This window comes from Streptopelia decaocto (genome assembly GCF_964273445.1).
Source record: "Streptopelia decaocto genome assembly, chromosome: 2".
In the NCBI taxonomy this organism is placed as follows: domain Eukaryota; kingdom Metazoa; phylum Chordata; class Aves; order Columbiformes; family Columbidae; genus Streptopelia; species Streptopelia decaocto.
In genome coordinates, this window is record NC_138655.1 from 30938830 (window position 1) to 30950725 (window position 11896).

Here is an 11896-nt window from a genome sequence, read left to right on the forward strand (position 1 = left end):
GGTAAATCCCCCTGCATTTGTCTGCCCTTTCATATTCCAGGCCTTTACGTGATGAGATGGGGAAAAAGGGAAATGCTGAAGAAATCAGACCTGCCTCTTGAGAGCAAATGAGCATCTTGCCACCAAAGCTTTGGCACCGAACTAATTTCTGAAGAAAAGAATACTTCACATTTTTCTTCAGGGCATTCTGTGAAGTTTGGGTTCCTCCTCATTTCTTAACGCTGTCACATTTATAAATCAGGCTAATTATTGTTCAAGTTGTTTTGTTTTTTTCTGACAGCATTATTCCTTTATGCTGAGAAAGCTTTTCAAGTTTCTGTTTTGGCTAGAGAGCATTTCTGGTACATGCAAGCATGCACTCCACATGTGTTTTTTAGTAAACTATGCATTCTGGGGGAGCGTTTATCACATATGGCTGCCCAGATGAGGCTATTACGTTGTCATCTGGCCATAACCCAAAATAAATATTATCCTTGGTATGACTGCATTAGACTAACATCAGTAAGTTCTTAAATACTCTTAAGCATTCTTGTTTCCTTCTGGGTTGTGTCTTGTTCAATCAAAGTTGCCCAGGCTGATGCCCTCACTCTGCAGTGGCTGTAACGAGGAAATTGGCCATTTGTCAACGTTGCAGCCAGACGGGTGTCAAGTGCAGCCCAGGGTTACAGTCCCCAAATGGGTTAATGGATCCAAGGCACCCTTTGGTGTAGATGCTGCAGTCACTCTGCAGCTTTGCGTTAACTTCCAAAAGTGGCAACATACTCTTTTTAAAACGTTGACATTTAAACTAATGAAAAAGGTCTTTTTTTTTCTCCTCCTGTCTTTAATGAGAAACAAAAGAACTATTGAAATAATCAGCTCTGTTAGACGGCAGTTCCCCTTCGACAACAACACCTCAGCTGGTTGAATCTTTGCTGGTCTTCTCAGCCTCAAACCTGGTTTGTGTTTAAGACACGGCACACACGGGAACTTGAGTGTCAAGTTACAGTCTCAGTCCAGTAGCGCAGCGGAGGGAGTTAAGGGCTTAATGCTCCGCTTCCTAGGGATAGGAGCTGTCGGCTTCTCATCAAAATGACTAAATAGCACACAAATAAAACACAAAACTAATGGAAGTTGAAGGCCGCGATCTAATGTACCAATTACCGAAAGATACAAAAAGAGATATCAGAGAAGAGAGTTCAGCATACGTCCTGAACGCCCTCAGAAATTAGTATATGGGCATCATGTTGAACATCTTTGAATGGTCATGGTGACTGAGAGAGGTGCCAAGGACTGGAAGAAAGCAAATGTCATTCCTGTCTTCAAAAAGGGCCTGAAGGAGGATGCCAGTGGTGGCCAGGGACAGGACCAGAGGCAATGGGCACACAGTGAAACACAGGAGGTTCCCTCTGAACATCAGGAAACACTTTTTCGCTGTGAGGGTGACCAAACACTGGCACAAGTTGCCCAGAGGGACTGTGGATCCTCCCTCCTTCAACATATTCAAGAGCTATCTGGACACAGTCCTGGGCAACCAGCTGTAAGTGTCCCTGCTTGAGCAAGGAGGATGGACCAAATGACCTCCAGAGGTCCCTTCCCACCTCAACTGTTCTGTGATTCTGTGATGGGCTGGCATCTTAATTCTGATGGCACTCTGTTTGAACATTGCTTCTTTTCCTTTCTCTAAGTTTTTGAAAGCTTAGAGCTTCTTCTGTGTGCCCTGACACGGAGGTGATCTGTTCCTGAGCTGGGCAGGTATAGTCTTCTACTTTGGGATCCAGTTGCTAAAGGGCTGCAGGGAACTGAGGTTCTCCAGAAGTGGCAAAGGTGGGAAATGGTAACTTCTGTGTATCCTCCAGGCTGCTTGCTCTTTGTTCAGCATGACCTTTCCTGCAGTGGAAGAGAGGCCGTGGCTACTGTATGTGGCTCCTGCCATCTCTCACTTGTAGCAAAGGTTTCGTTTCTCCTGCCTTATCCCTACTGCATGTATGGGCAAACTGAGAGTAGGTTCAGCCCAACTTGGGTTTGCTTAGTTTCAGGCTCCCGTACAGTCTGATAAGTGTGTACATGCACTCAGATTTTGGTGCCAGCCACACCAAGTTAAAGGGCAATTTTGTCACTGTGGCTGCCAGAAGCTTCTCACAGCTGTTTTTCAAGGATGTTTTTTCAGAGTGGTGGTGGTCCATGGACTCCTATGTTTAAATGTCCTCTCCTGCTAGTCACTGCTAACTCCTGCCTTCTCCATCTGCCAAAGCCCTTGCATGAGCTCCCCTGGCTTGTTGCAAGCCAGCGTGGATCTAACTGTTAAATTGCTTGACCCACAGAAGGATGTTTGAACAGGCCTGGCATGGTTTACTTGGGATCACATAAGTACTGAGCAGGCGTTGGCATCAGATTTGTTTGTCTCTTGAAGACCAGACTTTGTCTGTGATTGAGAGGCTCGTATGCCATTTTCAGTTCCAGTTTGCTCCCAAAGGCCCCGCTGCTGTGTTCACAGCGGCGTGGGGGCAGCAGGGTCTTCAGCGAGCTTTGGAGGGATGCTCGAGTTTCCCTCCGCCAGGCCAGCAGCGGGGAGGCGAGAGCGGAGCCGGCGCAGGCAGCCGCCTGGCAGCTCGAGCTGTGAAAGAGCAGCCTCGGCTCGAAATCTTCCTGCCCTGCCCTTTGCACCTCAGCCCGCGGCTCCTTTTGCACACTCGGGATCCCCGGGGAGCTGAAGTTTCATTTACCGACTGAGCGACTCTGAAAAAGGTCCCTCCCGTCCCAATTAGCGTTGCCGGTCGCCCGCCTCAGCGGTGGGTTAAACCGAGTTGCTGCCCACTGGAGCGGTGGGCAGGGGGCAGGCAGGGAGCTGAGGGACAGGCAGGGAGCTGGGGGGCAGACAGGGACCCAGGGGGGCAGGCAGGGAGCTGGGGGGGCAGGCAGGGTCCCGGGGAGCAGGCAGGGAGCTGGGGGGCAGGCAGGGACCTGTGGGGGCAGGCAGGGACCTGGGGGGCAGGCAGGGAGCTGGGGGGCAGGCAGGGAGCTGGGGGGGCAGGCAGGGAGCTGGGGGGCAGGCAGGGACCCGGAGGGCATGGAGGCAACCGCCCCTCTCCAGGGCGCTGGACCCTTTCAGGCGAGCTGCGGCGCGCCGGGTTCTTGTGTGAAAAACAAGGGGCACAATGCTGGAGTCGTAACCTCCTCACCCCTGACGGCATGGGAAAGTGCACTCCTCAGCTGTTGGGTATAGAAAGGCTGCTGCAGGCATGAGAAATGTTCATAAAAATGCTGCTTAGGGCCTGCCCTTCTACTCCGCACATGTCATCTTGCCTATCAAGCTGCCTAATTGGAAAATTAGACTGGCCTTAATTTAGAGCCCTCAAAGTTCATGCCAATAATTTCCCAGAGACTTTTTTTCCCCCCCAATTATTTTTATAAATGGTTTCAGCACATTGGAAATCTTTATTGAGAAAAAAAACTCCAACACCCAGAAAGAGCAGATCTTTCATTTCAGAGAGATTCTTTGATTTCTGTGTGTGAAATTTCATTGTTGTGCATCCTGCGAATGATCATCCAGAGATGAATGTGAGCCCCTGTTGTTTTCCATGCATTGTTCCTTATTTGACTGTACGTGGAGAGCTGAGCATATTTTAATTTACGGCATGTTATAATCTTATTCTGGAGCTTAATGCACCTGCTGTTTTCAATCTGCTGAGGCTCTGAAAACAGCGGTGAGCAGAAGCTGCCTTGCAGGTGTAACCGTCTCCCCCCACAGGGTCGTGCATCTGTGGGCTGATCCCGAGTCACCTCAGGAGACCTGAGACGTTGTGGAGGATAAGGCCAGTCAGTTGACTCCTTCCTGACTATGATTAGGGCTCAGCCTTGCAGGCAGCCACATCCAGATAGCTGAGATCTACATCTTCGAGATCTCCATTCTGGCACTGTTCAGGTGACACAGTGCAGATCTCCTCTCTATGCCTGGGTACTGTCCACCTGAGACCCCTGATGGGGGGAAAAGAGTGGTGACTGTACGTGCCAGGCTGTCATATTTAGCCGTGGCTGTTGGGATGAGGAAGAAGGATTTCAGCTGACTGGATGGGACCAGCACTTTTCAAGATGTGATCAGACCATTTTCAATGGTGTCCAATGATAGGCTGAGGGGCAACAGGCACAGACTGAAGCATAGAAGGTTCTGTCTAAATATGAGGAAAAACTTCTTTACTTTGAGGGTGCAAGAGCACTGGAACAGGCTGCCCAGAGAGGCTGTGGAGTTTCCTTCTCTGGAGACATTCAAAACCTGCCTGGACGTATTCCTATGTGATCTGCTCTAGGTGAACCTGCTTTAGCAGGAGGATTGGCCTAGATGATCTCCAGAGGTCCCTTCCAACCCCAACCGTTCTGTGATTCTGTGACTGCTACTTGTCCTCTGTAGACAGGAGCTGTGTGCCGGGGCTGGCTGCACAAGGGCTGGCGGGAGCAGCATGGCAGAGCACTTTGTTTCCTCGGGCCATACACATCAGCAGTTGGTCCTGTAGGAAGCTGGACAAACCCTCTCAGAGGGTCTCTCAGCAGCAATAGGAGTGGCCAACATGTGCAGCAGGGACTAAAGCATGACCTGATAAACCTGTTAGTCCTTCAGGTTTTTATCCTGTTGCTGGAAGCTGCACACATGAAACATAGGAGTGGCAGAGGTCTGTATCTGAGATTATTTTCAAGGTCAACATCAGATACCTTAAGATAGATGAGGTGTGCTAGGGCCATGGACACATCCTTCCTGGGCTCCTGCTGAGCCGTCTGGAGATGCTGCTGCTCTTGCACAGCTGCTCTGCTACTTCCCACCCCAGAAACTCACACCCAGGTGAATTTCCATCCAACTTTGACCCTGCTGTTGGTACAACTTAAGGCTAATCAATCATTCTGGTTGCTTACAGGGTTGGGGAGTGGGAGGGAGGGAGGAAGGGACGGAGAGAGGGAGGAAAAGCAGGAGGAGCATCTGGCATGAGTTTGGGGCAGCTGCCTTTCCATCTCCAGGAGGAAAGCTGCTGAGCACTGGGGCAGAGGATGCCAGTGGGTGAGGGCACCAGGCACAGCTTCAGGGCAGGTGGCAATACCAGGGTTAGGGTTTGGCAGGTTCAGCCCTTTTCTTGTGAAGCAAGCTATATGTGTGAACAGGACCCCAAGCCTTCATCTTCCCCTAAAATTGTCACCACACACAGACTGGGGCTGAGATCCAATGTTGTCACAGAAAGAAGGGTTCACCTAATGAATTGCCACCACCAACACAGTGACAACCCGTGAGTTCTGAAGATGGGCATCTGGGGGCAACCTTTTCCCCACTGTTAGCCCCAGCTTACCTGCTATTTATAGAAGAGCACAGTTGTATATACATATGACCCTATTTGAGCTCCTTCACACAGGACTTGGCAGCCAGCACTACTGGGGACATACCCCCTGTGCCACTTTTCATCTGGACAGGCCTGCACACCACCAGCGTGAAGTTAACGGGAGTTATCCTCCCTGCCTTCCACCACTTACAATGGAAATCAGTTCAACAGGATGAAAAGTTGGTGGTGGGAAAGCATGTCAGAAAACACAGTGCAGAGAACACAACTCTTGGGAGAGAGCTGCTTGTTTTTTGAAAGGGCTCAGGATTTAGCCAAGGGGGCATAGTTATAATTTACTTTAAGGGATGCTGACAATTGCATTTGTCAAGTTAGATTATGGTCATACTGTCATAAAGAATCACTCTGTTGTTTTACCGCTGGTGTATATATGCATAAGTATGTTGGGCCTCAATGAGGATAAAAATATGGCTCTAATGTGCAAAAACCCACACTGCTGCCTAAATTTCCACGCTGCTGCATGGCCCTTTGGTCACGATGAGACTATTCAGTGCATAAGTTTGAGCACTTGAATGGATTTGAAGTCTTTGTAGATCTGAAATAGCTTGACCGTCTTACAATCACACTCTCTTAATTACTTGTCCTAAATCCAGGCAGACTGAATGGGATATGCTGGACATTTTCAAATAGATGGGGGCTCAGTGCTGAAGAGATTGTGCTGACACGGGCTCCTTGATCTGCCCATACCTTCAGGGACAGGTACTTGTTTAGCAAAGTGTCCTTGTGCTCTTAAACATACTTTTGCTATTAATGACTTTCCTACCAATTTATGCTACTGTGCTTACACCAAGTATTACTATTTGCCATTCCCCTTTTATTACTCTTCATTTTTAATTTCAAACTCTGAAAGCCTGAGGATTGATCTATGGTGTTTTTGTTTTTCTCAGAAGAATACCGGTCATTATTTCTGTTTCTTAATAAAATGCTTCTAAAAGACCTGTGTATTTGAAAAAGCCAAGTACTCCCAAGAAAGCTGCCAATACTGCTGGGGGGGATGATTCTTAGTAAGGATACAGGGGGCCACATGAGACAACAGATACAGAGCCACATGAGACAACTCTGAACCAGTTCAAGCTCCTGAAATGAAATATAGTCCCCCTCAGGCTGCATACCAATGCATGCAGGCAGACCCCTGCATAAATCAGTCTGGTTTGAATATAAATGACGGGACTTTGCTGCAGTTGTCCACACTGAGGTGCTAGTGAAGAAGTGGCTTGGTCATTCCGAGTTCGGTTTTCTGCTTGTGTCAGATCCCTTGCTGCCCCTTCTCTTCATGGGAAAAGAAGGATGAAGAACTGGATGGATGTGTGAGTAGACAACTGCCCATGCCATTTTTTTCTCATTACTTTCCAAATTACTCTCTCCCTTCTGCCCCATGTTTGCTATTCTTTGAGCTGTGCTCCTGAAGTGCAGTGTTTGAGCTTAGGAGAGTTCAGTCTTTCCACTCTGAAGGGTTATTCTGAAATAATTATTTTCTGCATGAGGGTAAGCACATTAAAACACATCTCTGGCACCTGGACAGGCAGAACGGGATATTGGCAATGCACGTCTCATTCACCTGGATGAGCAGCCTGTGGATGCTCATGCCAGGTTCTCACTGCATCCTCACCTGAGTGGAGCCCCACCTTTGGCTTTTTAAAAATCAGTTTTAGGTGAAAAACCCCGAGTTTATGCTAGGATGCTTCATTTTTGGTGTAGAAATACTCTGTGAAACACTTGGCCATGGCTGCAGGTGCAGGTAGGTTTAGTCACTGGAGCTTGCTCACTGGCACCCAGCTCTCCCCGTCTTCTCAAGCCCACAGTTCCTTGAAGCTTGAACTAAATGAGACCCTGTTGGGCTTTTCCTGGCTTTTCTTGCTCCCAGAAGGACATGTCATTAGCCGTGCACGTGTTGCGACAGCCGGGGGCTGGCCGGGGTGGCGGGGGGTTGCCGGTGGCACAGCTGTGCCGTCCACCCCAGCACGGAGCCAATTCTCCGTAGTGCCGGGGCTGGTGGGCACACCTCAAATTAGCCATGTGGCCAGCGTTTAACCGCAACATTACCGATTCGCATCCGAACAGCTGACAGCCTGAATAATTTACGGCATGCAAATGGTGGGACCTGCCGGCTCTGTTAGCGCTGGGATCCGATTGCCACAGCCCATTAATCGTAATTGCTCGTTTGTGCTGACAGGAGCAGAGCCGTCACTCCGTGAGCGATTAGGCAGCTACCGGGGAGACCATCCCCCTCCTCACCCTCCCCAGCAAGGGAGCTAGGGCTTTTTTATTTCTTTTTTTTTTAAATTTAATTGGACTGCAAGGCCAACCTCAGTGACTTCCATATGCTGCGGCCACAAACAGTGCAGAAGAAGCCCGTGCACCAGGTGAACTCGGTTCCTTTGGGGCCTAATTGTCGCCTGAGGGTTTTGTGAGGGCTGCCCCAGGGGGGACACCATGTGCTTGCAGGAGAGGAGGTTCCCCGGCACAAGTCCCGCTGCAGGGGACCAGGGCCACCAGCCCTGTCTGGCTCACAGGAGACCGTCCTCCAGGGCCTCCCCACCTCTCTGCGTCAGTCCAGTTTTTAATGACTACAGCAGAGGAGCACCCCCTCCCTGTCTTGTCTGTTAGATTTCTTTGCCAAGAAGCTTCTTCATGACAGCTCGACTTCTCTTTTCCTTTTTTCTTTGCCATTTCCAGCCTACTGTCCCCTTAGCTGGGCCATCCTGTACAATCACTCAGACACCCTCTCTGCACAGCTCAGGTACCCTCTCTGCTCCATAAACCCTTCAGATTCCTTTGTAAAGCAGATTTAGTCCTCAGCCTTCTTCATTTATCACTCAACTCCTTGTGAATGCACTAACATTCAGTCTGGGGTGCTTTTGCAATGGAGGGAATAGCAAGATTAAGCACCCGAAACACGGTGGTTATGTTGTATTGGGGGTATTTGTAGCTGCTGCTCAGATATCGCTGCTGTTGTGGGCATCTGAGAGTGTGGATTGCCAGCAGACATGGTTGGAGCAAGGGGGAGAAGAGAGGAGGGGAGAGGAGAGGAGAGGACAAGGAAAAGAAGGAAAGAGAAGGAAGAGAAGGGAAGAAAAGGAAAAGAAGGAATAGAAGAGAGAGAAAGCTTTCCTCCCTGCAAAAGGGAGAGCCAGGAGAGTGTACAACAGTGGGTGCAGGGGACAGGGAACAAAGGAGGAAGAGGAGGAGAAGTCAGCAGAGGGACCATACAGTGGGACAAGATCAGACACAGCCCTGGAGCAAGCCCAGGCCTGGGGAAGCTCCTTGTCAGAGCTGGGTATGAAGGAGCAGGGCTGCTCGTTTTGGCTTGCAATGACAAATGATAGTTTTTCAAGTCGTCACCTTCTAATTGATGACTGTGTGAGAACGCAAGCCAACATGAACAACTGTTGTTTGAATGGCTGGGGGATGTGGGGCGCTGAGGGAAAGAAACTCTGAGAATGGTGTAATGAGCCTGTTTGGTATCTCTAAGTATGTGAGATATTTCAGGTATGTTTGCTAAACTTCTCGGTTACTTGCCAGCACATGATACAGCTATGCCTGTGTGCACATGCATGCTGTATGTGAGGGGACGTGTATCCTGGTGCAATGCTACACAGGTTTCCTTTAAATCTATCATGTCAGACCCCCATGTATATCAGATGAAAATGAGATGTGCTGGTGGTTTGCTGTTCTTGTCAATACAAACTGTATTTAGACTTGAACAGCCCTTGGACATTTGAGAAGTGGGAATTATTTTTCTTGTTCCTTTTCTTCATGTAGTCTCTAGCACAAATCACAAATAGCACAAGCCCTCTGTTACTCATCTCCCCTCTCTGCCAATCCGTGTGCTTAGAATACCCAGCTGAACCCAGGCAGAAATTTTGTAAAATCTCTGCTAGGGGGAAGACGCATTATCTGATCCCTTCCTTAATTAGAACATACACTGGATTTGTCTGTCTTGAAACGTGAAAGGCATTTGTATGTTAAGCAGATACTTTAAAAAGGCTTATTTAAACCCTGCACAAATGTGTGCAGCTCTCCTGCCTGCTCAGTTTTCCCAGGAATATGAGCATTAATGGTGAAATGCAACAGGTTTGCATCTCCTTCTGGTGCTGAGAAAAAGAGAAGACTGAGGGCAAGTGTGATAGAGGTCTGCAACATCATTTTCTGGTAGAGATTGATTGTTCTTCCAGTTCAAGGAATAAGGGCATCCAATGAAGCCAGCAAGGGTTTAGAGCAAACAGAAGAAAAAACCTTCTCCAGATGATGCATAGTTTGCTCCTTGATGCAGGATGCTGTGGAGGCTGAAAAAATGCCCAGATTGAAGGGGACATTCCACAAATTGATGGAAGGGAAAGCTGTCAAGGGTTGCTGAATGCACAGAAGCTGCTGCTGGCTTAGGCAAATCTGCTAATGGTTGGAACCTGGACAACACTGGGCTTTCCCAGTACAGCTGTTTTCGTCTCAGTCATCCACCCCAAACAGGGGATCTGCTCTCGGATGAGGTTTCTGGACCACATTCCATGTGCTGTGTTAACCAGCTGCAGTTGACTAAAACTGAGTTTCACCCATGACATTCACCTAACCCCACCATTCCTCTGGGTGGGCTTCAAGAGCATTGTGTCCTCCAAGGCATTTAGCAATGCTTACCTGTGTTTAACCTGGGAGCAGCGACTAGTGTGAAAAATCACTTAGTGTGAGCTGGCCTGTGAAGAAATATGGGCATCTGCCTTAAAAAAAAAGCGGGGGGGGGAAGAAAAAAGAGGTCACAACATACGGAATGTGACGTTCTCTTTAGCTAGACCTCCCACCTCCCTGAGGCCTGATTGCTCTTCTGATCAATCTTCCCTCCGTCAAAGCTGCTCTGATGTCTGCAGGTATTTCCATGGCTGAGGTGATCACTTTGCCCTCCTGCAGAGGAGGAGTTTGTTCCCAGAGCCCTGCTGCTCGTGATGCCTGTGGGATTTCTTGGGCTCACAGGAGCTGTTTCCCATCCCATACAGCACTGGCCATGGAGCTCCAAACTGCACCTGCCACCCTATACCAGTTTAGGCCTTCTCAGAAAGCACCATCAAAATTGCACTAAAATAAGTATGGAAACCTACTTAGCGAAACCAAACCAAACCAAACCAAACAAAAAACCAAAACATACCACCACCACCAAAACTAAGCAACTTTTTGAATTCAGTTATCAAATTTCATTATTTTTCATAGTTTTGATCTGACACAGCTTATTTCTGAATGACAGATGTGGCGTAGGTATCTAGAAAAAAGTCTCACTTGAAATTCTAGAAAAACGTACTTCTCCCAAGTCTATTCCAGCTTCATCTTCTGCATCCGTGTTGTGCTGGGACCTGCTGTACCAGCCAAGGCATGGGAAGGTCCTCAGCAGTGCTGCAGGGGCACAGGCCACTAAACACAAATGTTTTTACAAGGACAAACTCAGTAAGCTATTTCAATTTAGCTATTTTTCTCTCTTTGCTTAGGTGACCTTGCAGTACAACTCTCTGAAATTTATCTCTGTGGTGGTGGGATGTCCTGGGTGCCTGCCGGCTCTACAATGCGCCATTTTCTAGCTCTTGGTGCTTTGCTCCCCCCTTACACTTGGCTTTTATAAGGAACTGTGCAACATAACAGCCTGGGGGCCGGGCAGGAAGAAGTGACATTTTGATTGACCATTTTACATAATCTTTAACAATAGAAGGGTTTTAGTGACTTGGTACAGTCTGTACTCAACTTAAAACCCAGTCTGTTATCTAGAAGTGCTTAGATGGCAAGATAAGCTGTTAATGCTGGTAGAGGAACATTACTGAATAAGAATACAATGATGATATTTTTTTCCCACTTCCACTCTTTTTTCCTTATTTAAAATGTTCCCTTGAGCATTACCTGAAAGACTTGAGTCTTGCATCAGGTCATTGTTTTGGTTGGACTAGCTGAGAGCTTTTCCTCATTTTAGCTGATGAAATGGTTCCATTTTTTTCCTTCTTTTTTGAGTAACCTAAGATATAAGCTAACCAAGACACGTGTGTTCCAATCTGATAGAAAGAGGCTTTTACATCCTAAGAAGTAAACCCTTGTTCCAGATTACAAGGATATGTATTATCTAGTGATATTAATACTTAACTAGGAGAAAACTTTATATAACGTAAATTGCCCTCCTCCTCTTTTTTTTTTGTTTTTTGAACTAGCAGCTGTTGTTTGCCACACTAGGATATACACTGATTGCCGTCTAAACATTGTTTATGTTATATAAATTGAAGACAAGAATGGTACTAGGACCGTCTATCAGCAGAGCCATCTTTTGAGGCTTGTCATGGAGGAATTAGAAAGAAACCCACCTGTGATCATCACAAAGGTGCCCACACTTGCCAGCTGAGTGGTGGGAGAGCAGAGATCAGGGCTCTTAGCTTCCTTGCTTTCAAAGGTGAGGGGCATGGAATGAGGCTCCAGCTTCTGTCCTTTGCACGTGCACCTCAGTTCTCGAGTCTGCTGGTTGTCCCATGGGCCTCAGCTCTGCAGAAGGAGGATGTTCTCCAAGACAGTGCTCCTACTCT